Source organism: Antechinus flavipes, chromosome 2 (genome assembly GCF_016432865.1).
Source record: "Antechinus flavipes isolate AdamAnt ecotype Samford, QLD, Australia chromosome 2, AdamAnt_v2, whole genome shotgun sequence".
In the NCBI taxonomy this organism is placed as follows: domain Eukaryota; kingdom Metazoa; phylum Chordata; class Mammalia; order Dasyuromorphia; family Dasyuridae; genus Antechinus; species Antechinus flavipes.
Genome location: NC_067399.1, coordinates 335741761 through 335767871, shown reverse-complemented (window position 1 = coordinate 335767871; position 26111 = coordinate 335741761). Strand labels below are relative to the sequence as shown.

The following is a 26111-nucleotide window of genomic DNA, read 5'->3' as shown; positions in this document are numbered from 1 at the left end:
CATGGTTTATTGGGTAGAGAATAAATGAGTCAGGTTCTCAGAAATAAGAGTAATGATAAAACAAAAGATAATTTTTATATAACTTTTCTGCAATCAATCCAAGAATCTCTGCCTTCTGTAAATTCTAAATGCTTAATCACATCTTATTTCCCTCACCAGTGAGCTCTCTAAGAGGTGGGGCGGTCTTACTTAACATTTCCTTTGTATCTTCCTCAAACCTTACGCAATACAATACCTGTGGAATGAATTGCTGCCCTCTTATCTCCCCTGTGGTCAAAGAAAAGGTAAAATAAGGGTCCAAAAAACCCACTTGGGATCCACTTCAGTTCCCCTCGCTAGGAAGTGAATTTCCACTAGTGTCATTAGTCAGCGTCTGTGACCTTCCAACCAGCCAGAAAGAACCCAGGAAAAATGGCTACATATTCAGCCCAGCAACTAATCATTTAGCCTGGAACATGAGTAGGCAGGACTGTGCAGAGCAGTCTGGGATAGAAAAAAAAATTGTCTAGAGTTGCAGGAGAGAACCCTATACCTGAAACTTCCCTCTTCTCATGGCAAACCATGAATGAGACTGACTGGCCAGCTTGATTTTGAGAAATGTTTTCCACATAGAACTCACAACCTCGCATGGAGAATCTTATCAGTTCCCATGCCAAGAGATCTTCAGTCATGCTCAATTTCAGTTTCCAATGCAAAGGAATTAAAAGAATGTCCATATTTCACAGACGATAAAGCCAAAGCACATACACAAAAAAACAAAGCAGACAAATCCTCTTTAAGTTTTTTGGTCCAATTCATTGAAAATGTTTTTAAGTACCTACTATATATAAAGTGATAGGGTTAAAAAGATGATATCATGGAGTTTATGATTTAATGTGGGCAGGCAAGACATTCATAAATAACTATGAAAGAAAGGAAACTAAGGAAAATATGGATGAAAGGCTGAAGCAAAGACATTTCAAACCAAGGTTTTCCTTTTTTACTCAGAAAAGAAGGTCAGAAAGAGAAATCAGAGAAAGTGTCATGGTGAAAATGGTACTTGATTTGGGATTTGAAGAAAAAGAGATTTGAATAGATCTTCACTGGATATAAGGAAGGTTGAGGAAGCTATTACAGGTATGGAGTACTACAAGAGCAAAAGTATTGAAAAGGGAAAGAGTAGGACAAAAACAGGGGCAGGTGAGTAGCAACAGGGTTTTTAGAATGTAGTGTACATGCAGAGTATACAACTGGAAAGCTAATGGGAATCATTGTGGAAGGAAAGTTTATTCTTTCATTAGTGACTTTATTTCTGAGTCAAGATGTGGTTCATTAGGAAAATTAATTGAAGAATGGACAGAAAAGGAGATTGACTAGAAGCAGAAAAATCAGTGAGGGGCTCCTATTATAATAGCCTAAGAAACAATGAATTAGGTCCTAAATTACTGGGAACAGGAAGGAAGAGATAATTGATTAAAATATTATGCAGCTAAAGTCAATATGTATTTGACAAGTGATTAGATGTGAAGCAAGAAGGATGAATCAGCTTCGACTCACAAGTTACAAGTCTGAGTGACTAGAATAAGAGAGAGAGAGAGAGAGAGAGAGAGAGAGAGAGAGAGAGAGAGGAAGAAAGAAGAGACAGTGAGACAGAAACAAGAGACAGAAAGTTTATTTACTAGATGCAAGGCATTCTAATATGCATTAGGGATTCCCAATATAAGAGAAGATAATCCCCACCCTCAAAGAGCTTATGTTCCAATGTTGACAAACAACACATAAAGGGAGCTGGAAATGAGGAACTTGTGAAATGATATGGTGATCTGAGCCAGAGACTCACCAATCAGGAGCATTAGGAGAGGCACCTAGGTGACTCAGTAAATAGGGCTGGACCCTAGAATCAGGAAAACCTGAATTTAAATCCAATTTCAGACACTAGCTATATGATCCTGGGCAAGTCATTTAACCCTGCTTGCCTTAATCCACTGGAGAAATATCTAACAATAGATAACAAGAAAGTCCTATAGATAGTATGTTCCCAGAGGTCATGAAAAGTTAACACAAATTCATAAAACTCAAGGAAGGAGGGGTGATCTTTAGTGTTAAATACTAAAGAAAGACCATAAAAATGTCACTGGAGTTAGCAATTGGGAATTTCTTTGTGACCCTGGAGAAAGGAATTAACAATTACTGACTTCAGTAACATTGGAGAAAGGTATTTCAGTAAAGTAGTAGGAATGAAAGCCAGGTTGAATAATAACTGAATAAGTAATGAGGAATTTATTTTTCCCTAGAAAATACTGACAAGTCCCAGAAGGCCCACCTCTTTCTCTTTTAGGGTTTCATCTCTCTAAGTAAGATAAGGCTTTCCTAGATAAGAAATTTTTTTTATTAGTAAAGTCCTCTGTCTCTGAAGTTACAAGAAGGTTTTCAGAACCTGCTGGGAAGCAGAGGGGTGGGGATAAAGCTAATTAGTGACTGCAAAGGTGACCTTGTCTGGCTTACTGCATCAGTAAATTGTTGTGAGGCCACCTGCTGGGAGGGGAGACTTAAAAAAATGGGGAAAACAGGGACCAGATTTTTCTAGTTTAGAATATTTACCATTCAGCAGGTTCAAAGGAATTGCTGGATCTGAGAATGAATGAGGTATCTAGCAGTAAACCCGTTATATTCTCCTAGTGCATAAGAATACCTGACAAAGAAAAACCGTGAGCTTCACCTCCACTTTGTACAACTATGGCCCAACAGAGAAAACCTTTTTCTCCTTTCTTAATTCTAGTGCTTTTGCTCAATTATTTCTTAGTTATTTTGTGCATAGTACGTGTGTCCATATTTGTTTGCTTTTTGTCTACTTTAGATTGCTCTTTTGAAACAGGAACTGCAATCTAAAGACAACTCCAAAATACTCATGATGGAAAATGCTATGTACATCCAGAGAAAGAACTATGAAGTCTGAATGCAGATTGAAGTATAGTATTTTCACTTTTTTGTTTTTTCTTTCATGTGGTTTTCTCTTTTTTGTGATTTTTCTTACACATCATGACAAATATGGAAATATGTTTAAAACAACCACAAATGTTTAATCTATATCAAATTGCTTGCTGTCTTGAGGGGGGGAAACCGGAACTATAAATTTTATTATAAAAGTGAATGTTGAATATATAAGACTGCTTGCCATCTAGGGGAGGGGGTGGAGGGAGGGAGGGGAAAAATCGGAACAGAAGCGAGTGCAAGGGATAATGTTGTAAAAAAATTACCCTGGCATGGATTCTGTCAATATAAAGTTATTATAAAATAAAAAATTTTTTAAAAGTGAATGTTGAAACTTATCTTTACATATAATTGGAAAAAAATAAAATACTACTGGAGCAGCTAGGTAGCCCAGTGGACAGAGTACCAGTACTAAAGTCAGGATGACCCGAGTTCAAAAATGGTCTCAGTCATTAACATTTCCTAGCTATGTGACCCTGGGCAAGTCACTTAACGCCAATTGCCTCAGCAAAATAAAATAAAATAATAAATTAATAAAAATTTAATAAAATAAAATAAAAAATAGTGGGGGAGGGGAGAACAAAGGAAAAAAAACAAATAAAATAAAGACAGAAACTATCTTATGCCTCTTTTTAGAAGTACAAGGTCTATTGGCATAATGTCTGGCACATGGTAGACACTTCATGTTTATTTACTGAGTGACTAGATAGGAAAAAAGAGATTCATTTCTCTGGAACTTTGGTTCTTTCCCCCTCCACTTTAAGTTAATACTCTCTAGTTGAAACACATATTTAACTTTTTATACCTCCCAACACCTAACAGCTTTGTTGTTTTTATAACCACAAACAACAAAAGAAAGTCCAAAACCTTCATGTTCTATTGCCAAGCACTGGATTCAGGACAAATAGAAAATGACTCAGCTAGAAAGGAAGCAGCCAATATACCTCCTGTGGGGTGCAGGGATGAAGGGAGGGCCAGACCAGAAGACGAAGTAAAATGGAATTCACAAGATCATGTTGTTCTAAGAGACAGGACACATTCCCTAGAGGCCTGAGATGGGAGACAGACACACAATGATTAGAATTTAGGCAAAAGATTCACACTTTCCCTTGAAAGTTAACAGAGGAAAACAAACAATAGAAAATGTAAGGCATTTTACAGAGTGCAGGAACACACAGAGCTGGAAGGAACCTCAGAGATTATTAGTCCAATCTCTCATCTTCACAGATGAAGAACATGAGACCCAGAGAAGTTTAAATGATTTTGCCTAAAGGCATATAAATAAAAGATGGCAGTTGGAACATAGGTTCTCTGCCTCAAAATGTAGGTTCATTTTCATCTGCACAAAGTACAAATAAATAACAAAAAAACATCACTAACAACAGTCCCAGTTATCCAGTGGAAATCTGGGGAAGTTAAGAGCATGGAGGAGAGGAGAAGCTTCCAGACAGATACTGTTGTCAGAGAGGAATTGGAGGATACAACAAATTCCTCATTTCCAAAGGTAGAATAAATAAGGATAGAAACCTTAGCAGCGACATCAAACAGGGAATAAAAACATGGCTCAAAAGAATTGGAAAAGGAGTGGATGCCCATCAGTTGGGGAATGGCTGAACAAGTTGTGGTACATGAAGGGAATTAAATATTATTGTTCCATAAAAAATGATGAACAAGCTGATTATAGAAAGGTCTGGAAAGATTTACATGAATTGATGCTGAATGAAACAAGCAGAACCAGGAATACATTGTACACTCTAACAGCAAGAATGTGCAATGATCAACTATGAAAGGCTTGGTTCTTCTCAGTAATTCAGTGATCTAAAGTAATCCCAATAAGACTTTGGACAGAAAATATCATCAGCAAACAGAGAAAGAACTAAGGAAACTAAATATAAATCAATACATGCTATGTTCACTTCTTTTTCTGTTTTTTATCTCTCTCATGGTTTTTCCCATTTGCTCTGATTTTTCTCTCCCAACATAATTCATAAAACAATGTGTTTTAAAAATAAACTAAAAAAGAAAAAACAAAACAAAACATGGCTCAGTACAAAGAATGAGGGACTAACATTTGGAACCCCTGGGCCTTATCTCTTGTGATTTCTGAACAAGTCACAATCCCTCTGAAACTTAGCATTTTCATCCATCACAAGATTAAATGGCAGAGACAAAAGAGGTAAAGATTTGAAGTCAGAGGGCACAAACAAATTCTAGTCTTGTTAGCCTTGTGATCCTCAGCAAATCATTAAGTCTATTTGGGTCTCACTTTCTACATCTCTAAAAAGATTTGGACTAGATGTTTTCAAAAGTCCCTTCCCAGCTTTTGTCCTAAAATCCTAGGAACCCAATACTACCTCCCCTATCTACCTCACAGAATTCTGGCAAGAATTAAATGGTAGTTCTCAAATGAATTTGTGATCTGGTCTATCTGGATATTCCCTCCAGGGATGCCGGTCCTAACTCACTCGCAAACAACTCTTCTTAAAAAAAATCTCTCATCAGTGTGCACAGAGATCCACTTAATGTGGACCTTCCTCTTTCTTCTGACAGTGGAATACTCACTTGCTATTTCTTGTCCATCTTTTCCTAGTATATTGCTAATAGATTTTATTTCTATTTCTTCAAAGTTTCTCATTGGTTAGATATTGCAGCCTATTCTTACCCATCATATTCCTCTCTATTGTTCTCTGGATGATACTTGTTTCCAGAAATTCAGAGCTATTTAATATCTTGAAATAATATACCACCTAGACTAATAGAGTACCATATGTAAAAGGTGGTGCCTTTGTTTCTCAGTGAAACTTGGGATCATTAAAGGAAATCTAGTAACTTCCAAAAGGCAATGCAGCCCAATCTCTAATTCATTTCTTGTTTTTCATTAGTACTATTTGTCCTAGATATGCATATAGATAGACAAGTACCCTAGGTTGTCCATTTAACTGCCTATCATTATATGGGCAACAGATATTCTTCATCTACTTTGTCTTTCCTATGTAGATGGTCAAACAGTTTTAAGTACTTATATATCTCTTCCAGGAGACTTATCCTTCTATGGCCTGATAGAACAAGCACATCTGCAAAAGAAGCATTTCTAGGACCTCACCATCCACAGAGAATCCCATTATTTGAGCTACATTTCACTATCTTTAACAACTTATTGGATAAAGAACCTAGATGTCGTATAGGCATTTCAAATTTAATAAATCCAAAACTGAACTCATTTTTTACCCCAAGCACCTTCATTCTAAACTTCCTTATTTCTGTACTTTAAAGTTTATAAAGCATTATATCTAAGTTATCTCTTTCATCTGATTCTCAAAAAATCTCTGAGAAGTAGGTGTTCTGATTGTTCCTCTTTTACAGATGAGGAAATTAAGGCTAAGAGAAATTAAGTGAATGACCTATGTCCCACAGCTTCTACATGTATAAAGCAGGAATCCAGTTCAGATCTTCCTGGACTCCAAGACCAAACCTTTCCTTCACAATGCCACCTGACTGGCAAGAAACTATGTGGATACAAAAACTAAAGATTTAAATTTCCTACAGTATGGGGAATGTGGGTTTTGAGTCCTGGTCAGAATCACATTCTGCTCTAAGCAAACACTGGTATCAGGTCTCAAGTGAAATTACTTTGCTGTGGGTTATAAGAGAGAAGGTTCCCAAAGAATGAATGAGTCAAACAACACCATAGCAACAATCAATAATTTTATCAAAGGGAATGACAATAATGAGACAACATTCCAAAATGGGATGCACCCAGATCAGTACTTGAGCGGAATTACATGAAGAGTGGGTGGATTGAAGGCTGAAGAAAGCAGAGGCAGAAGCAAAGGACAAAGCTGCAAGAGCTCTTGGAACCAAGCAGAGAGATAGGCCTCAACTAACCAGGCTACTTTGCAAGGAGAAAATGTTTGTATTTTTACCAGCTGGCTGCATTTGGGTTGATTATTGATCTGCACTGATATTAAGGCTGCCTCCAGAAAAACCTCCCCCAAGAAACCTACCCTCTCGCCTCCAGAAAGAACCATTATTATTATTATTTTAAAGAAGAAACAAGAACACCACATTTTGGCATGTATGTGTAAATGTTTATATTAATAAAATAAAGAACAGATCAATGAATTGGGCATGTAACTTTAAAATAGAAAACAAACAAATTAAAAATTCCCAATTAAACACCAAATCAGAAATCCTGAGAATCAAAAAAGAGATTAATAAAGTTAAGAGAAAGAAAATTATTAAATTTATTTTAGGCTGCTATGTAGAAAGGAATATATAATCTACAAAGAATGGTTTGTGACATCTATGATTCCAATGATGGAATAGGAAGTTGACCTAATCTGGCACCCCAGATAAGGAGGGAAAATGTAATGTTCCCTTCCGTATATAAGCTCCATGAGGTTAGTGGCTATTTGGTTTTTTGACTTTATATTGCCATTGCCTAGCAGAGTTTCTGGTACCAAGTAAGCATTTAATAAATATTTGTTTGGCTGTTTAATTATAATGACCAAACTTAGTCCCAGAGGAAAGATAAGAAAATATACCTCCCTCCCTTCTTTGCAGGGATAGGGTGCAGTATACACCATCAAATTCAACTGAGATGTTAATTTTATTGAATTTTCTTTTCTCCATCCCTCCACCCCCGTTTTTTCCCCTTTCTTACAAGGGATGGTTTGTTGCCTAGAGATTATGTGTGCTAAAATGAAAGTGACAAGGGGAAAAAAATAGCAAAAACAAATTTAAATGCCTATATTTGTTCAACTGAGCTGGTGAATTCATTAGTGTATTCAATGGCCAAGAAATGACCCAATAAGTTATTTCATATAAGTGCAATGAGATATTACTGCTATATAATGAATAACATATATGTAGAATTGGAAATTTAGACCCAGAGAAGTAAAATGATTTTGCCTAAAATCAGGTTAAGGGAATAAACAGCATACTCAGAATTTAAAGTCAGAGCTTTTGACTCCAAAGCCAACAGGAGATAAAACGATGCAGAGCAAACAAAGTAATGTCAAAAGAGTAATATACACAATTGTTATACCTATATTAATGAAAAGAGCTTTAGTTGGGAACAAAGCTTAAGATCAAAAACATAGGACCTCATAGGTACTTATTTATAAAACATACACCTGTCATTTAACAAACAGATGTCTACTAGAATGCAAGGATTAATTGTAATTACTTATGTTTAACTTAAAATGTTTTTAGAGATAATACAAAATGGAAGATTCAACTAAAATTACCCTGAGGAGGTTCTATGACATGTCAAAATAAAATGTTAGCAATAAAAATTCAGAAAGAATGGATTTTCCTTCTTGTAAAAATAAATAATAAAAGTTGTCTTTACTTATAATTAGAAAAAATAAAATACTATTTTAAAAAAATTGAATTTCCCAAGTTTAGAAATATGCAGCTAAGGCAGCACAGTAAATAAAATGCCAGACCTGGAATCCAGAAGACCCAAGTTCAAATATAGTCTCAGACACTTAGTAGTTTTATGACTGTGAGCAAGTCACTTAATCCTGTTTGACTCAGTTTCCTCAACTATAAAATGAATGGAAGTAAGAAATGGAAAATTACTAGAATATCTTTACCATGAAAACCCAAAGGGATCTCAAAGCATTGGATGTGATTGAAAATGACTACACAAGTTTAGAAATAGAGCTGGATTTTGAATAAACTGCAGGAGTACATTCTCCAACATTCTGCCCCTACCAACCTTACAAAACAGGATATAATTGTGATTTTGTCATTGTGAGGAACTACTCCTTCCACCATCATTTATCACAAAAATCAACAGCTTCGGGGGACTTGCTAAGTAAATCTTAAAGAGTTTCCTAAAACATATAGAGATGTGCAGAAGGTCACATCACTAATAAGCATATAGAGTCAAGACATGAACACAGTTCTTCCCGACTCCAAATCTTGCTTCTCACCTTGCAGAAAAGGCATTTAAAATATTTACTTGTCCCCTTCTGTTTATTTTTTAATATAATTAGCCCTTTCTCAGGCTTAACCTGGATCCTACTTTTGAGAGAAAAATCAAAAGCTAATCCAACATGTTTGATCTCTAATCTACCAGAAATCATTTCTGGCCCTGGGGAGATAGCCTAGTGGCTATTACCTCTGACAGTTACTACTATACCTTTTATAAGTCTCCATTTATAAAAGAAGAGGCATTGACTGAATTAAATGTTCTCTAAGACTTCTTCTAGCTCTCTAACTATAATCTTGTGATCCTAGAGAAAGGTGGAAGAATACCCAGATGCCTCAGAGACAAGTAGCTAGCCCTACCAGACACCTGAAAGCAGGAAACCACATTGGTCACTTCTTCACAAATCCCAGTGCAAGAGTCTTCCTTTCCATCCAAGAAAAACCCCCTACCCCACCCCCATTCTTGTTTTCAAGTAGAAAGACCCAACTGCCAAAGAAACTCATCCAACCAGTTCCCAAGTGGGTGGAGAAAAGTGTTCTCCCCAATTCTGAAACACAGCACAAAAGGACTAGACAGGATGTAACTGAAGTTGGGGAGCAGTCATAAGACTCTTAAGCCCTGGAAGAGGGGGAAGGGAAAGGAAGTTGGGGCAGAACATCTGCTCAGGGGGCAGAAGTGCTCAAACGGGAAGAATGGATTGCCTAGAAAGAAGTGGCTGTTAACCAGGACCACATGAGGTAGCTAAGTTGATGTTGCAGATTTCATCTTCCAAGCCTGCTCTTTCCATCCTCCTAAACCCAAAGGAAGTGGTGGGCAGCTATTTCACTCACTTTGGCATCATTAGCTGCCTTGTGAGTCAGTGACAGGTCTGGCTCCCAGCCAAGGCTGAGATTAGACCAAGTGGGAAGGGCTATTCTCACCTGTTCTGCGAGTCCCCACAGCACTTCACTGTTAAAAATCAAACAAATCAAAACCACTCTCCAGGGCTTTTGAGAAAAAAAAAGCTGTAGTAACAGGTGTGAGTAAGGTTAACTTTGCTTTATCCAAGGCTTTTCTAAAAACCAACAAAAAACCAGACCTCTGGAGACCATCTTTTCAAGTACCCAGCTTCTCACCTCAAAAGATCTAAGAACACCACAGCAACATGCACTCAGCCGTGGGGAGCTACACAGGTCAGTAGAGAGGGAAGAAAGAGAACAAAGACCCTCCTTGTCTCATACTAATACTGGAAGATGCTTTGAGAGGAAAGAGGAGTCTCTCTTGCTACACTAGTGCATTTTTTTTCCTCAAAAAAAAAGAAATTCACTTTTTTTCTCAGAAGTTGGAACTGCCAAGATTTTGGCCAGGAAGAAACAAACAATATCTCAATATCTATCAGTTATATATCTCTTTATGGTTTGTGAAGTGCTGTGTTTGTTATCTCACTGGTCTTCACAACAACTCTATAAGGTACTCATTGTCCTCATTTTACATCTGGTGGAAACTAAGGCAGGCAGTGTTTGAACTCCAATTTGAATTTTGGTCTGCCTGACTCCAAGTTAGGCACTCTTATTCACTGTACCACCTAACTGCCTCTATAAAAAATGAATAACATAGAAGGTAGCTAGAGTCTAAACCTCTTCCTTCAAAAGTTTAAGTTCATAAAAAACACAGAAAGCAAAGCAGAAACAAGTCTATAACTCTTAAAAATAAAAGGCAAAACAGACTGAAAAGGAACAGAAATAACAAAGCAAAAGTTGAAAAGGGAGGGGAGGTTTTTAACTAACTGCTTAAATAACTAGGAAAAGAAAGAAGCAATCGACAAACATTTATTAAGTGTCAGTTACATACCAGACATTGTGGATATAAATATAGAAAATGCAAGGTTCTTACATGCTAATAGAGAAGCCAAATATAAATACAAATATTATTCAGTTGTTTCCAACTCTTTGTGACCTCATTTGGAGTTTCTTGGCAAAGATACTGGAATGCTTAGCATTTCCTTCTCCAGCTCATTTTATAGTTGAAAAATTGAGGCAAATGGGATTAAATGACTTGCACAGGGTCATACAATTGCAAATATCCTGTGAAGTATCCACTGTGCTACCCTAAACATAAGCATATGCAAAATAAATATCAAAATAGCTAAATACTATCTAGTTTGGCAAAGATATCACAAGCAGGTGGAGGAGGGTGGAGGGAATGGGAGGGAAGGGGAGGGGACTTCATATAGGATTGATGTTTGCTGTCTTGAAGGAAGAGAAAAACAATGTGTCACAAACTCTAGTGAGAGCAGAGACAGGAGAAAAGACAATTTATTGGACTGCAGAGGAAAGGAGGCAGTGAGAGAGGGGAGTGATATTCAAGAAGGTTGGAAAAATAGGTTAAAACTAAGAGCTTCAAAAGCTAATCAGTGTTTCAGAAAATCCTGGAAAGATTTTCATGAACTGATGCTGAGTAAAGCTAACAGAGAACATTGTACACAGTATCAACAAGATTATGTGATGATCAACTGTGATGGACTTGGCTCTTCTCAACAATGCAGTGATTCAAGGCATTTCCAACAAATTCGGGATGGAAAATGCCATCTGCATCCATAGAGATAACTATGGAGACTGAATATGGATTGAAGTATATAGCATTGTCATCTTTTTTCTTTTCTTTTTTTTTGGTTATTATTGTTTGTTTGCTTTTTTCCCTTTCTTGTGATTTTTTTCCCCTTTCGGTCTGATTTTTCTTGCATAGTATGACAAATATGGAAATATGTTTAAAAGAATTACATATATTTAATCTATATCAGATTGCTTGCTGTCTTGGGGAGGGAGGTAAGAGAAGGAAGGAGAAAATTTTGGAACACAAAGTCTTACAAAAATAAATGTTGAAAATTATCTTTTCATGTGTTGGGAAAAATAAAAAACTAAAAAAAAGTTAATCAGAAGAGTTTATATTTCATACCAGTGGGGTTGATTGAAGGTAGATTTAACACAGGCCGATATGTTTTTAAGGATATCTTTGGCAGCAGTGTGGAAGGACAGGATGGAAAGAGAGGAGACAGAGGGACTATTTGGGGGGAGGGTATGTGGAAATAATCTAGGCTAAAAAGTGATGAGATTCTCAACTGAGGCATTAATGATGTGGCTACAGAGAAAGGATCAGCTATGAGAGCTACTGTATGAGTAGAATGAGAAAAATTTAATGTCTGATTGGGTATGTGGATGAGGGGAGAGTGAGGCATTGAAGATGGCACCAGAATCATGGACCCCTATAGGACATAAGAATGGTGGCAACTTTGACAAAATCAGGCAAATTTGGAAAAGAGGATGCTTTGGAAGTAAAGTTAATTAATTTAGTTTTGGATGTTGGAATTTGGGATTGTCTCTGAAACATTCAGTTTGAGAAGTCCAATAGCCCATTGCTGATGCTCAAAGGGAATTTTTGGGGCTGCATATATAGATCTGGGCATCATCTGCATAATGATGGTAATGAAACTCGGGGGAGCTAATAAAGCTATTAGAGAATGTAGAGAGAAAAAAGGGCCTAGGAAAGAACCTTGAAGAAAAGGAAAGACCAATATTTACTAAATAAATAAAAAGAAAGTAGAAATTTCAGTAAATTTAAAGGACTTGAGACAGAGTAGGAATTGATGGTTGGAGACAGCCTTTAGGAAGAGATTAGGATAAAAGCTGTGCACTTAAAATTAAACAACAAAGTAAAAGAGATTTCCTCTCACACACCCCAAAAAAGCAATAAAGAAGAAATAAATGAAAGAAAACACTAGTCTAACATTCATAATTTTAAATGTGATTATATATAAGATAGATGACTAAAAAAAAGGCATATGCCTAAATTTCAAGTGAAATCACTAAGAAATAAGGTTCTGAAACTGATTACAGAAATTAGGTCCCCATGCCTACAAAGGGCTCCCTGGTGTCTTTGTGATAGGAACTGAGAAACTACATTCATATCCCAGAAGAACTGGCACCTAAACAGTTAACAAACTTCAAATGCAGCAAGCAGACACAAATAGCTCTGAAATTAAAGAACAACTGCCGCCTTCTGCAAAACCTTTTTAATAAATGCCTTATTCAGAAACAGTTCCGCATGTGGGGCATATTTTCTACATTTCTCTCATTCCTGATTCCTGGGGGCTTTTTAAAGAAGGAAATGAGACTTCCCATTCCCAACTGACATGCTCCTCAGCAGGGCTAGGAACCCAGTGGAGACTCCATTATAGTAGGTGAGCTGAACGCAGCTATTAGCACGCAAATACCTCCAGCTAAATGCCGGAAGTCAAATACCAAAGATACAGGAACAAAGCTAAATCATTCAATATCACAATAACTACACAGTGTACATTAACTCATTAGTCCTCACAACAACCTTGGGAGTAAAGGGATTGAAGATCAATCAGTGAGTTAGTGACTTATTTATTAAGTATCTCCTATGCCCCAAGTATTATGCTAAGTGTTGGGGATACAAGAAAGATAAAAGAACATCCCTTTCTTAAGAAGCTCACAGTTGGGGGGGGGGGGAAGGGCGTGGAGGGGAGAGAACATATAAGCAAATATGAAAAAACAAACTGTAGGCAGAATAAAATCTGAAAACTCAATATAAGGAGGGCACTAGAATTAAGGGAGAGGGTCAGGAGGAGGTAGGTAGGATTTTAACTGGTACTTGAAGGAAACCCAAAAAACTAGGAGATAAAGATAGGAAGGAAAGCATTCCAGGAATAAGGAATAGCCAGTTTATCAATAGCTCCATTTTATAGATAATCCACTTTGATGGACTTGGCTCTTTTCAACAATGAGGTGATTCAAGCCAATTCCAATAGATTTGTGATAGAACCATCTGCATCCAGAGAGCACTATGGGGACTACATGTGGATCACAAAATAGTATTTTCACCTTTTTGTTGTTGTTTGCTTACTTGTTTTTTTCTTTCTCACTTTTTTCCTTTTCGATCATGCTGCACAAAAATATGGAAATACGTTCAGAAGAATTGTATACATTTAGCCTATATTAGATTACTTGCTGTCTAGGGGAGGGGGAAGGTGGGAAGAGAAGGAAAAAATTTGGAGCATAAAGTTTTGCAAAGGTGAATGTTGAAAACTATCTCTCTATGATTTTTGAAAAATAAAAAGCTATTATTTAAAAGAAAAAATCACATAGATAAGCCACTTGTATGATCTTGGTTTCCTTGAAACCAGATCCAAAGAATGAACAAAGTTGATACTTTTCTCCTTTCTCATTTTCCCTTCACATATGAAATATCTTCATTAGTTTTTATCTACAAGCCAACAAGAAATACATATCAACACATAAAAGACATTTTTTGTGTTTGTTTGACCTGGCTTGATGTGAAGACCTTAAGGAGTACATCTTCAAAATGAAGTCATCTGTAAATTCATAACTAAAAGCATGAGCATCTCCAGGATGTGCTTTATTTAACTTAAAAGTGGGGTAAGAAGGAAGTTAAAGGAAAGGCAGGAAGTAGGGAGATTAGGAAATGAAGTACCTAGTAGGAAAGCTAGGTAAGTGGACTGAAAACTCAGTGGATTTGAAGTTAGGACCTCAGTTGGAATCTTGACTTAGACACTTATTAGCCACAGGTAAGTCACTTAAATTTTCTCAATCTCAGTTTTTTCATCCACAGAATGGAGATTAAAAAGAGTACCTACCTCAAAGAGTTGCTGTGAAGAGCCAATGAAATAATATATAGAGTGATTCCGCGAACCTTAAAGAGACACATGAATATTAACAATTATTAATAATAATAATAAGCAGGGTGTAAATATAAACATCTTGCACATCATCTCCTCAACATTTATGTACATTATTTAAATCTGCATTTGATGTTTTGTATGTGTGTTCACCTATGCAAGTCTTCTCTGAGACTATTTCCTCATTTTACAAATGAGAAGATCTGTGAACCTATGACTGCTATTTTGAACCGGTACAAGATATTAAATTGCTTTTGTGTTGATCAGTTAGATTCTAAACTGCTTAAGAATAGAGAATAGGTAAACAACTTCTTTTGTGTCCCTCACTCCCCCAAACAACAGGCATGAAATAAATGTTCTCAGACTATAGCAGTGACCCTGCTCCTCCCACAAGGAAAAAAGACCAAAGGAACCTGACCACAAGTACACAATGTAAATTTCTTCTATGTGCTGATATGGTGGGAGATAAAAACCATCTGAACTTAGGACCAAGAACTGTGAGAACTAAGATTTTTGCCTTCTTTCAGTTGTCAGGTTAGTCCCAACTTAAATTAGAAGCAATCGATCACAGTGTCACTGGCCACTAGGCAGGTCCTCCATACTAATGATATTTAACTAATGAACTCCAAACAGGAGCACCCTCCAGGGACTGTCAAAAAGATCTATTAGGGTGCAGGAAAAATGATTAGAACTCTCATTAATATTTTTAATTTTAATAACAATTTATGCCTTCGTAATATTTAAATATACCACCTGGTACTCTGTATCCTCCACCCAGTTCCTAAGTCAGACAGTTGTATGTTCCCTATTTAACAAGATATTCTTCAAAGAAGGGTAAGAATTCCAAAATATGGAAGGACAGCAGGGGTCACTTACTCATTTACTTACTTTCTGCATATTGTGCCCAAGCACAACTTTCACATACCCAGATAAGTGGATTTCTGAGTAATACTATCAAGTTTTAACTAGCTCTCAAAAATAAACAAGCAGCTTTAAGATAACTAATGATGACAAATCAGCAGACAATTATAAATTTAATGTTACTTTAATCTTCATTCAATGCTCCTTATATATGTTCACCTATGCAATCTTAGGGAAGTCTTCTCTGAGATGCTATTCCCTCATTTGCAAAAGAAGGGAATCTATGAACCTATGACTGTCTTTTTATCAGTGTACATGACCTTAAATTGTTTGTGTGTAATAGCTAGATTTCAAACTGCTCTAGAAAAGAGACTTATACCTTTTGGTATGTCCCTCATTCTCCCAAACAATGGACATGAGACCCTAAGCATACAAGGTCCTTTTTTGACTGACAAAAAGAAACAGGGAACTGAAACTTCTAACTCAGTATGAGCTCTTTACTAGTCACATCTGAGTTGAAAACAAAAATAATCTAGTCAAACCTGAAAGCACATGGCTAAAAAAAATTTAATTTCAAAAAGATTTGCAATATGGATTTATATCCATTAGAATTAATGATGAACTTCATCCTGAATGTTTATTACACCTTGAGTTATTAGCTAATAATAATATGAAGCCATCATATTTAGCAAGTCATTTGAAAACTAAGCTTCTCTTGCTGAAAAAACTGTATTATCTCCTACACAAACACATAGCTACATGATTAAAATACTTGGAAAAATAATTTTCTAATCTTCTAATTTCTAAACTTTTCTGGTTTTCTAAATCTTCCAAAGAGTTCCTATGTTTTTGAGCTGATATATTAAAAATCTTTAAAATGCAACTTTTTCAAATTAATTTGCAAGAATTGATTAACATTAAAGAAGATGGAATATTACTAGCCAAAATTCAAAAAAAGCCCTTGTACAATTGGTAGACAGCATACAAAAATGAAAGGCAGGATACAGTAAGCATAGCCAACATTTGGATTTACATATAGTTGGGAATTTTTTAGCCATGACAGCCAATAAAATCAAATGTTGAAATAACAGTCTTAATTGCTCTATCACAAAAATATTAAACCGAGATTTTTTAAAAATAATAAACTATGTTCAATCACAAATATTAATATTGTAGACAATATAAACAATTATCATTAATAGAATTAAATAAAAACTATAAAATATTTATTTCATCTTATATCCTTTCTAATTTTCATCTTGAGTATGTTTTGTAACTTCTAAAATATATTTGTACAGTAATACATTAATTTATAAAAAGACAAATAGAAATATAGTGAGGGTACATGCTAAAAAAGTTGCTTTACTGACAGGGATATGCAATCAAAAGAATTTGGAGGCCACCGTTATGAACAAAAATATTTGGGATAGGTCTTTCCAAATCCTGGCTTGCTTGGCCTAATTTAGAGTTAGTGAATCAAGGAAAGAAATCCAATCTCCTACTGCTTGCAAGAGAGATGGTCTCTTGGCCCCCTAGTTCAGGGGAGGAATGGAATGCAGGTCCTACATATATAAGTGCCATCTGAGAAACAATAGTAGTCAGCCCCTTTCACAGACTAAATGTATTAAAAAACAAAACAAAACCCATCAATACTTTCATTGAAAGATAGTGGAATCCATTAGACAGTTTTCTGGAGAAAAATTGATATTTTAAAAAAAGACAAAGAAAAACTTCCAAAAGATTAGAATTATCACAACTTATTATTTCCCCAACATAGTATATCTGATTTAATACATACCAAAAGATCACTGGAAATACAATACCCTCCAAAACTATCACCTCAATACTTGGTCACTGTAGAAGAACAAGTTATAATCCTAATTAGCTACTTATTCACCCATTCCCATGCCCTACTATCTATCTCCTCCCACTTTGTGCTAAGGCAAACTTGCTAGCAGCCCTGCATATCTTAACCGTGTACATTTGATATAAGAAGCCTGTGACCCAAGAGCCATCCAGGCACTTACCAAGATGTTTTCCCCAGAAAGACATACTGGTAGAGCAGCCCATTCTGCTCAACTTAAGAGTCATAAGGCTTAGAGAAAAGACAGTAGAGATCAATCTGTGACTCCAACCACCTCATTCCATAGAAGAAAAAAACTGTTGTCCCAAGAAATGAAGGATTTGCCCAAGGTCAATTAAATTCAACAAATATTTATTAAACGCCCCAGCATTATACTATGTGCTACAGATTTAAAAAAAAAAAAAAAGATACAGTTTCTAAACTACAGGGGCTAATATTGTAAGTTGGAGAGGTACAATATGTACACAGATAAAATTAATACAAATTATATTCAAAGTTATACAAAGTAATTTCAAAAGGAAGCAAATACTAGCAACTAGAGGGATCTGGAAGGCCTTAGTGTAGAGGTGGTAATGAGTTGCATGCTTTGAAGGAAGCTGGGAATTCTAAAGGTGAAATTGGGGAGTAAATGGGATTTAAGGGGAGACAACACCCACCCCCAAAAGCAAGATGGAATAACAAGTAATAGAATGGTTTGGCCAAAAAAGATTATGTGAAGGCAAATAACATGGAATAAGCCTGGAAAATAGGTAAGAAGCATATTATGAAGGGCTTAAGTGCCAGGCTAAGGATTTTGTATTTTATACTAGAAGCAATAGGGAGCCAATGAAAATTTTGGGGTAGGAAAATGACATGATCACTCAGGTGGCAAGTAAACAGAGGTAAATAAACATAAATTCAGTCATTAATATTTTTAGGAAGGAAGAAGCTTAAAACATGTGTGTCACTATAGTAGAAGAGTAGTAGTAAGGAAAATAATCTGAGATTTTGTGATTTAGAAAAGAATGCTCAGTGGTTAGAGCACCAGCTCTGAAGTCAAGAAGACCTGAGTTCAAATCTGATCTCAGACACTTAATACTTCCTGGCTGTGTGATCTTGGGCAAGTCACTTAACCCCAATTGCCTCAGCCAAAAAAAAAAAAAAAAGAAAAGAAAAGAAAGAAAGAAAAGAATGCACCGCTCTCCCCACTCCCAACCCCAGGTTCCATCACATGATCATTGCATACATAAGTAATGTAGATGACATTATTGAGTTTATGATAGGAACTGTAATAAATTCTTTTGGATTTATTGGTTGACTAACTAAGAGCCTCTGTCCCTCTTTTTGCCACCAGCAGAATATCAGATAGATGAAAAATGATACCAATCCAAATACCTGCCTTTCTGCTCAATAGATATATCTACTTTCTATCTCCTTCACTTGAGGTTATCCACTTCAGATGAAAAAGAAGAACTGACAACAGTGGCAAACACTGGAAACAAGAGGGTTAAACCAAATGGCCTCTGGGCTTCCTTTCAGTTTAGATCTAAGATTACTGGAATCTTTCTCTATTTCTGATCAAGAATTTACCAGTAGCAAGAGCAAACACACACACACAGAGCCAGGCACATAGTAGGCACTTAATGCATATTGACTCTCAGACTCACACACAAAACTTCTCTGACCACTAGAGGGCCATAGCATTCTCATGTCATCGATTATATCAAGGGCTAAAGCTGAGTAGTGATACCTGCCTTTCTCACCCAGTAAGTCAATCACAGCTCACTATTCATAAAATATTACCAATATCTGTGGCTGTATCTTTGTTTTTTAGCTATGATCAAAACTTTACCCAATCTGACTCTGAAATTAAATCACACAGCCCTCTTTATCCTTTGTCAAAGAAGGACCTAGTATGCTCATGGTTGTTCAATGCCTGGAACTCACTGCAACTTCCTCTCTAAAGTTTGATTAAATCTATCTTTACCCTCATTACATAGCTCTGATAGGAGTATTTGGGGTGGGGCAGGAAAGAGCTCCTTAACCAAATTAGTCTGTGAAACAGGGGTTCTAAAGCCAGCACTGCTTCCCTGATCATAACAGCAAGTAGACTTCCACATCATCTCCCACCTCCCAAAATTTACTTAGCAGTCTTCAAGTAGTAGGAATGCTATCTAAAGGAAGAGAGATTAGACAGAGCAAGGAGGGTAGGACTAGGAAGCAGTACCTGGAAGCTGCCCAGAGTCAGATTTAGGTTTAATGTTGGGGGGCGGGAGGCAAGGGGGGGAGGGACGCGGGGGGAGGAGAGAGGAACTTCCTAATAAATTCAAAAATAGAAGATTGCTTGCATGTTTTGGGGAGGGGATTTGGGGGGGAAGAGGGAGAAAAATTTGAAACACAAGGTTTTGAAAAAATAGATATGTTGAAAATTATTTTTGCATATATTTAGAAAAAACACTATTAAAAATAAATAAAAAATAAAAAGAATATTGTGGAAAGGACCATTGCTCAGGTGCTGGTTGGATTGGATTACCTCCAATAACTACCAATTCTGATATTCTATGATTCTATGTCTCCTGACTCAGGAAAAATGCTCCCAGGAAAATGTTCAAATACAAAATTTATAAAATTAAGTTTGGGAGATTTGACTCACTTACTTTGAAACATTATATGAGATAGCAGAGAGGGTCATGCTCTGGTGGGTGGGGGTAGGGTGGAGACTAATCTGATTGGCTTTGGAAGGTCATAGGAATAACAAGAGATTTAAAGCTGGGAGGGACCTTAGAAATCATTTTAGTACAAACCCTTCATTTTATAAACGACAAAAAAACAGACTCAGAGGTAAAATTACTGTCCAAGGTGAGTAAGTGGCAGAACTGAGACTCAAATCCTGCAAATTCAGTACTCTTTGCACTAGTTGAACAGGGATTTCAAAATTGAGTATATTATTGCTTTTTCCCATGCTATTCCCTCCCCATCTCTGATCCCACCTACCAGCAAAACTCTCTCTACGTTAATCTCAAAAGCTCGTTAGCCATCCCCTCTATCGATACACTCTTCCCCACCTCACTCCAACTAATTTCCCCCAAATTGCCTCCACATGTTACCAATTTGCCTAATCCTGCTATTCCCAATCCAAGGTCGTAAAGTTTTCAAGCAATTTCTCACCTTTCCCTTTCCCAGCTTCTATCTTATTTCCTATCTCTGTGACTAACAATAGGTCTTTGCCCTTCAGAAAGAATAAGGGAATAGGACTGGCCATTGCATTTATCTCCCTTGCTGAAAGACTAAGTGGGGGAGGGGGATCCACAGATGAAAGTCTGATTCATCACTGTTCTTTGGGAATAGGGGAAATTCCTCCAAGGAAAGACTGAAGCCAAGGAGTAGGATCACTATCAAGTCATAGATGTTATATACCTGTGATCTGCCTCGTTTTGGAGTGCATAACTCCCAGCATAAAGATCCATGACAGCGATGTAAAATCCCTATTCATTTACTAGGTCTTTCCTTGTGTTTGAGGGACCACTAAAGTTTTTCTCTCCTGCTCTGGACATAAAACATAACTACTCTAAAAGGGTGAGAATTATAAAAACCATTTCTGAATTATACCTTTCAGAATCTGAAACTGAGTTAAACCTTTTCTTTGTAACATTTTGACCTTATAGAATTTGAGTACAGAAAAATATCCTGATCTCTCTTAATTTTAGTGCCCTCTCTTAAACTGTATATAGCTTGTTTGTATACATGTTTGTTGTCTTCTCCCATAGACCTTGCTGTTGTTCAGTCGTTTCAGTTGTGATGTTCTTCCTGACCCTACCTGGAGTTTTCTTGGTAAAGATATTGAAGTGCTTTGCCATTTCCTTCTCTAGCTCACTTTACAGATGGGGAAACTGAGGCAAAAAGGTTAAGTGATTTGCCCAGGGTCACACACAGCCAGGAAGCATCTGAGGCCAGATTTGAATTTATGAAGATGAGTCTTCCTCACTTCAGCCCCAGCACTCTATCCACTGTGCCATCTGGCATGCTAACAACAAAAATGTATTTGTATATAGCTTGTGTACATGCTCGAATAATCTGTTGTCCCCCTCTTATTAGATTGTAAATTCCTCAAATTCCATCTTTTTTGTATCCCCCAAAACTTGCATAGTGCCTGGCACTGAATAAAGATTTAATAAGTGGTGATTGCTGGGGAAAATCAAGGGATCTACTTATTCATCAAAACCATTTAGGATTATGCTTCTAGGTATGGAATTCACAAGATTTAAAATTGGAAAGGTCTTTAGAGATATTCTAATCTAACCCACCACTTTCTCACTTTACACCCAAGGAAATTGAGGCCCAGAGTGACTTAGAGGCCTGGGATTTAATCTTAGTATTTTCAGATGCAAATACAGGGATCTCTGCAATACTACACAACCCACAAAAGATAGAAAGTAACCTACATATCTACCAGCCTCCCCAGACTTTCCCCTAGAAGGCAAAAGCATTACCAAGAAATGTAAATTTGCTAAGTATGAGCACCACTTGTCCTGCAGTAGGGCAGGGAGGTCAGAAGAACAGAGGAGGAAGGACTAGAGGAGAAGGAAAGGAAGACTTTGGGCTAATCAGAAAAGTAATAGAAAGACTAAAAAGAAAGCAATTTTCAGAAGTCAGGGCTAAGGATGAACGTGTGGGCCTCAGGGGTAGAGAAGAAAAGAATCAGCTAGTGGCTCTATCCAAACTTTTAGGGGTTAAATTTTAGATCATTCCATCAACAGGGATTTCCAGAAGTTCTTTTTCCAGTTGCTTAGGCCCCTGACTGAGGGCTCCTAGAGGGAAAGGAAGAATTGTTTGGGCCTGTAGTAATCAAACAAAGGCATCTGGAGAAGCAACTAATCAGAGAAAAGTAACAGAGCAGGGAGTTTGGAATATAGGGAAAGCCCAAGAAGCTAAACGAAGACTACACTGCATTCTGATCTCCAAGAATATTCAGAGAAACTGTATGGCTCCACTATTAATCCTCTCATACCTGCAAGAGGCTGTATCCCATGGTCCATAGATTACAGTGGGCTGGAAGACATAATTCACAAATCTGCCCCCTCCCTTTTTATTCCATTCCTCTAACCTCAGATTGTCCTCCTGCTGTGTAAACAAACTGCCTAGGATGAAATCCCAGAATATGGTAAATCAAATATTTACCCTGAAACTAGGACCCTGAGGAATGGAACATGTCAATGAGTGTAAATGGCTGGGATTGGCTCCTGGTATCATCTGTCAGTGACTGCTCAGGACAAATTCAACAAGTGGGAGTGGAGGGAGTCCTTTCATAGATGCAAAGGGGGAAGGAAACAAGACATGAGATCACATAGGGAAACTGGTGGTGGAGGAGGTAGAAGATAGGTAGTAATTTTTCTTACAGCCCTTCAATAGAGCTAAATTCACTCTTGGAATCTTCAATTTCCCCCATGCTGAATTCATCCCAGAAATAAGACAAGTGTAATGTCACCACAGAGAGGGGTGCTGGGGGAAGGCTCATGAGGTCACCAACTTTTCACACAAGGAGTGACAAATAAGCTGATGCAGCACATGTCACTAGAGACTTCTTTTGACTAGTTCTCTTTGATCCCAGCTGGCTGGATATCTCACTGGGAACAATTATGGTGGAATCACTACCTCACAATTTCACTTCAGACTGCCACCTTGATAGCAAAGGGCCAAGGCAAGAGAAAAAACGGGCCAAAATCTTGTCTAGAAGAGAGCCCCCTTCCCTTCCTGTGGCTTGTCATTATTCTCACTGCTTATTATATCTTGAGCAACAGAAATGTGCAAAGTACATGCAAAGACACAGCTCCCAGTCCTCAGGGCTCACAATGCCTGTTCTACTGGGCCTGACTTACCTAAAGATACACCAAATGTGGGGAATCAGCACTCTATTTTGAAATATAAGGCTAAAATTTCTCAAACTCTACTGCTTTCTCCTCATCCTTTCTTTCCTTTCTATTTTTCGAGATATTTCCATGCTATTTCATTCTCCCATTCATTTTCCCATCTTCTTAAATCTACCCTCCCAAATTTTAATTCCCAGTTAATTAATCAATCATTTATTTTGGTTGTAGTCCACTCATCTCCACTTCTAAATTTAATTGGGAAGAGGGGATTAAAAAGAAAGTAGGATTAACAAACAAGAGGGATTTACTGGGGATCATGGGGCCCACAATCGGACAGATACAAGCAGAGATCTTCAAAAACTCCATTTGGAGTCATTGTCTCTTTTGGAATGGCTCCTAGCTTTAGTGAGAAGTTCCTACACATCCTCTACCTGCTACTTCCAATATCTCCTTTCTAAACTTTTCCCAAAACTACAGCGGGAATCCTATTAGAATTAAGTTTTTTTTTTTTTTTTTTTTTAAAGAAGGCAAGAACTTCATTCTATGCCTCTGGCATCAAACTAAATTAATCCCTACAACAATAAATTCCCAGTAGTCCCTAAAAGGAGAAGTTTAGCAGCCAGCCAGAGTTAAAAAGCATAGGCCCATGTCCCTAGGGCTGAGTGGAAACAAAAATCAAGGTTAGGAGGACTCACCTTCCCGTCTAGATTTCAATGGGCAGAGACGCTAAGCACAAACCCTGAATGCAGAGGGAGCAGTCGGAGTGTTCAACCTAGCGGGCTGGTAGGGGGCGGGAGTAGGAGGGACCTAAATCTCCGGCCTGCCCGCGCTTCCCGGTGTTCAAATTCAAAGTCCCTTACATGCCACAGGGTGTTCTCGCTCTCTCTATTTCCGGGATAGGGGCAAAAGGCCAGAAAATGTCTCCTGGTTAAAATGTTTTTATAATCCAAGCCGCGTGATCACTAATTCTCCCTGCAACAAGACAGAACACTGCCTTACCCTTTTGTCGTTTCGCTGGATGCTCATGTGGTTATGTGGTGCCTGAAATATTGGTGTGTGAGGAGGGTGTAGGGTAGGGATGTGGAGGGGGGGGCGGGGAATCTTCCTACTAAACTGTCCAGCCTAAAAGCTCCAACTTCCCCTATCAGAAAGGCGGAGAGAGAAGAAAAGGAGAGAAGAGAGAAAGCACTTACCAGCTGCCGGCGATGTCCAGATTCAGCCGAGTCCAGTTGCCTACAAAGTGTGAAAGCAGCTTGAAGAATCCAAGCACTAAGGGCTGTTCCATGTGCCCGAATGATCTTGAGGACACTTTGAAATACGCTTACGAAAGTAACTGGACCGCGGCCGGCCGACTCCCCCCGCCCACTCCAATCATCCCCTCCCCTTGGCAGGGACCGGACAAGGGGGAGGCGAGGAGCCAAATCTCTAAGAGAAAGATCCCTGGGGAGACCCCCTGGTCACAGCTTCCCAGGGCCTGGCAGGAAGTCAGTGCAGAGCTGAGCCAGGAGCAACAGCTTGGGAGGAGAGAGATGGGCGGATCAGGAATTTTTCCAGTGGGTGGAGACTGCTTTGCTGCTGGAATTCAGCTATTGGAGGCTACAGAACCGCACAGCTGGGGCCAGGGGAAACTTCGCGGAGTTTGGGAGTGTAGCTGCAGGGGAAATTCTGTGTCTGACTGTGGTTAAGGTTATGCTTGGGGCTCTCAGCTAATGATTAACACGGGAAAGAAAATCGAAGAAATACAGAACAGCAAATACAGAAACTGCAATGATCTGGTCGGTTTTTGTACTCCCAGTATTACCAGGGACATCTCAGGAAAAGCTGCTAACCAGGACCTGAAGATACTGAGTGTGCTCCCGACCTTATTCTTGAAGTCTTAAGAGTAGCCATTACCCTCATAGAATACTTCCAACATGAAGTGTTTTGCGATGTCCCTGCCCTTCCTCCAAATTGCCCGGTATTTATTTTGCATAAGACTTGTATGAATCGCTTCCCGTTATTAAGTGTAAACTCTTTGACAGCAGGAACTATATTTGTATCTTTGGATAACAATTCAATTCATCCTATGGCTGAATTGATGGAATCAAATCATTATCCTGTCTTTTTTTGTCAAGGTCAAACTCAGATCTAGAACATCTAGCTGATGTCAAAAGAATAAGATAATAAACTTTTCAGAGAGCAAATTCAAAATCTAAGTGAGATTGGGAATTGATTGATAGGAAGATCAATGATTCCCTTTTTAGTATGATGAGCTACCTACATAAGGGGAGACACAGAAGGATTCTTTATCTGTATCTCCGTTGTATTTTGTATGTGTTAAGTTGTAGATAGAACTATCATATTTCAAAGGGTAAAATCTGAAATAGTTATAGGTCTGCAGATCATAGATTTAGAGCTGGAAGAAGTCTTAGAGATCATTCAGTGAAATCCCTTAACTTTACAGATAATCTCACACAGGTAGTGAAAGAAAAAAAAATCTAGATTTGAACCTCAAACCAAATTTTTTTTTAGTCCAAAAACCAAGGTCACATGGAGATACTGCTATGTGCAAAGCAACAAATTGGATAGTGAGGTATGCAAAGGGGATAGACTTGTTGAATTAAAATAATTTGAATCAACTGTTACTACTCCGGAGCAGTTTTCAGTCCATCAGTATTCATTCATTTCTGTTCAGGTTTTTCCTTCCCACTCTCCTTCCCCCATGCAAACAATGAATCTAATTATCAATCATACATCTTTCCTCTTCCTGATTTTCCATAACACTAATTGGCCCTAACATGCGTTTTTGGAGTGGATTATATTCAATATAGCATTTTATTATTTGTTATCTTACATCCTTTTCCTTTTACATCTTTTTACATCCTCAAATTTTTTTTATTAATATGTGGGAGTACTTTATCCTTAATGAGAATGTAATCTATCTGAAAGGAT

At 37.6% G+C, this 26111-nt stretch overlaps 1 protein-coding gene across 4 annotated transcripts in view; it reads right to left on the bottom strand.

The window, feature by feature from the left end:
* Positions 1-25158, bottom strand: part of PLEKHG3 (pleckstrin homology and RhoGEF domain containing G3) — a 55379-nt gene extending 30221 nt beyond the window's left edge. Inside the window, exons 1-2 of one of the 4 annotated variants that reach the window (XM_051977819.1) lie at positions 23876-25158; positions 14568-14623 (exon numbers count right to left, since the gene is read on the bottom strand). The gene's annotated coding sequence lies outside the window, so the exon portion shown is untranslated. The remainder of the gene's footprint in view (positions 1-14567; positions 14624-23875) is intronic. The other 3 variants (XM_051977818.1, XM_051977822.1, XM_051977820.1) reach the window with 3 other exon arrangements.
* Positions 25159-26111: the final 953 nt, after the last annotated feature.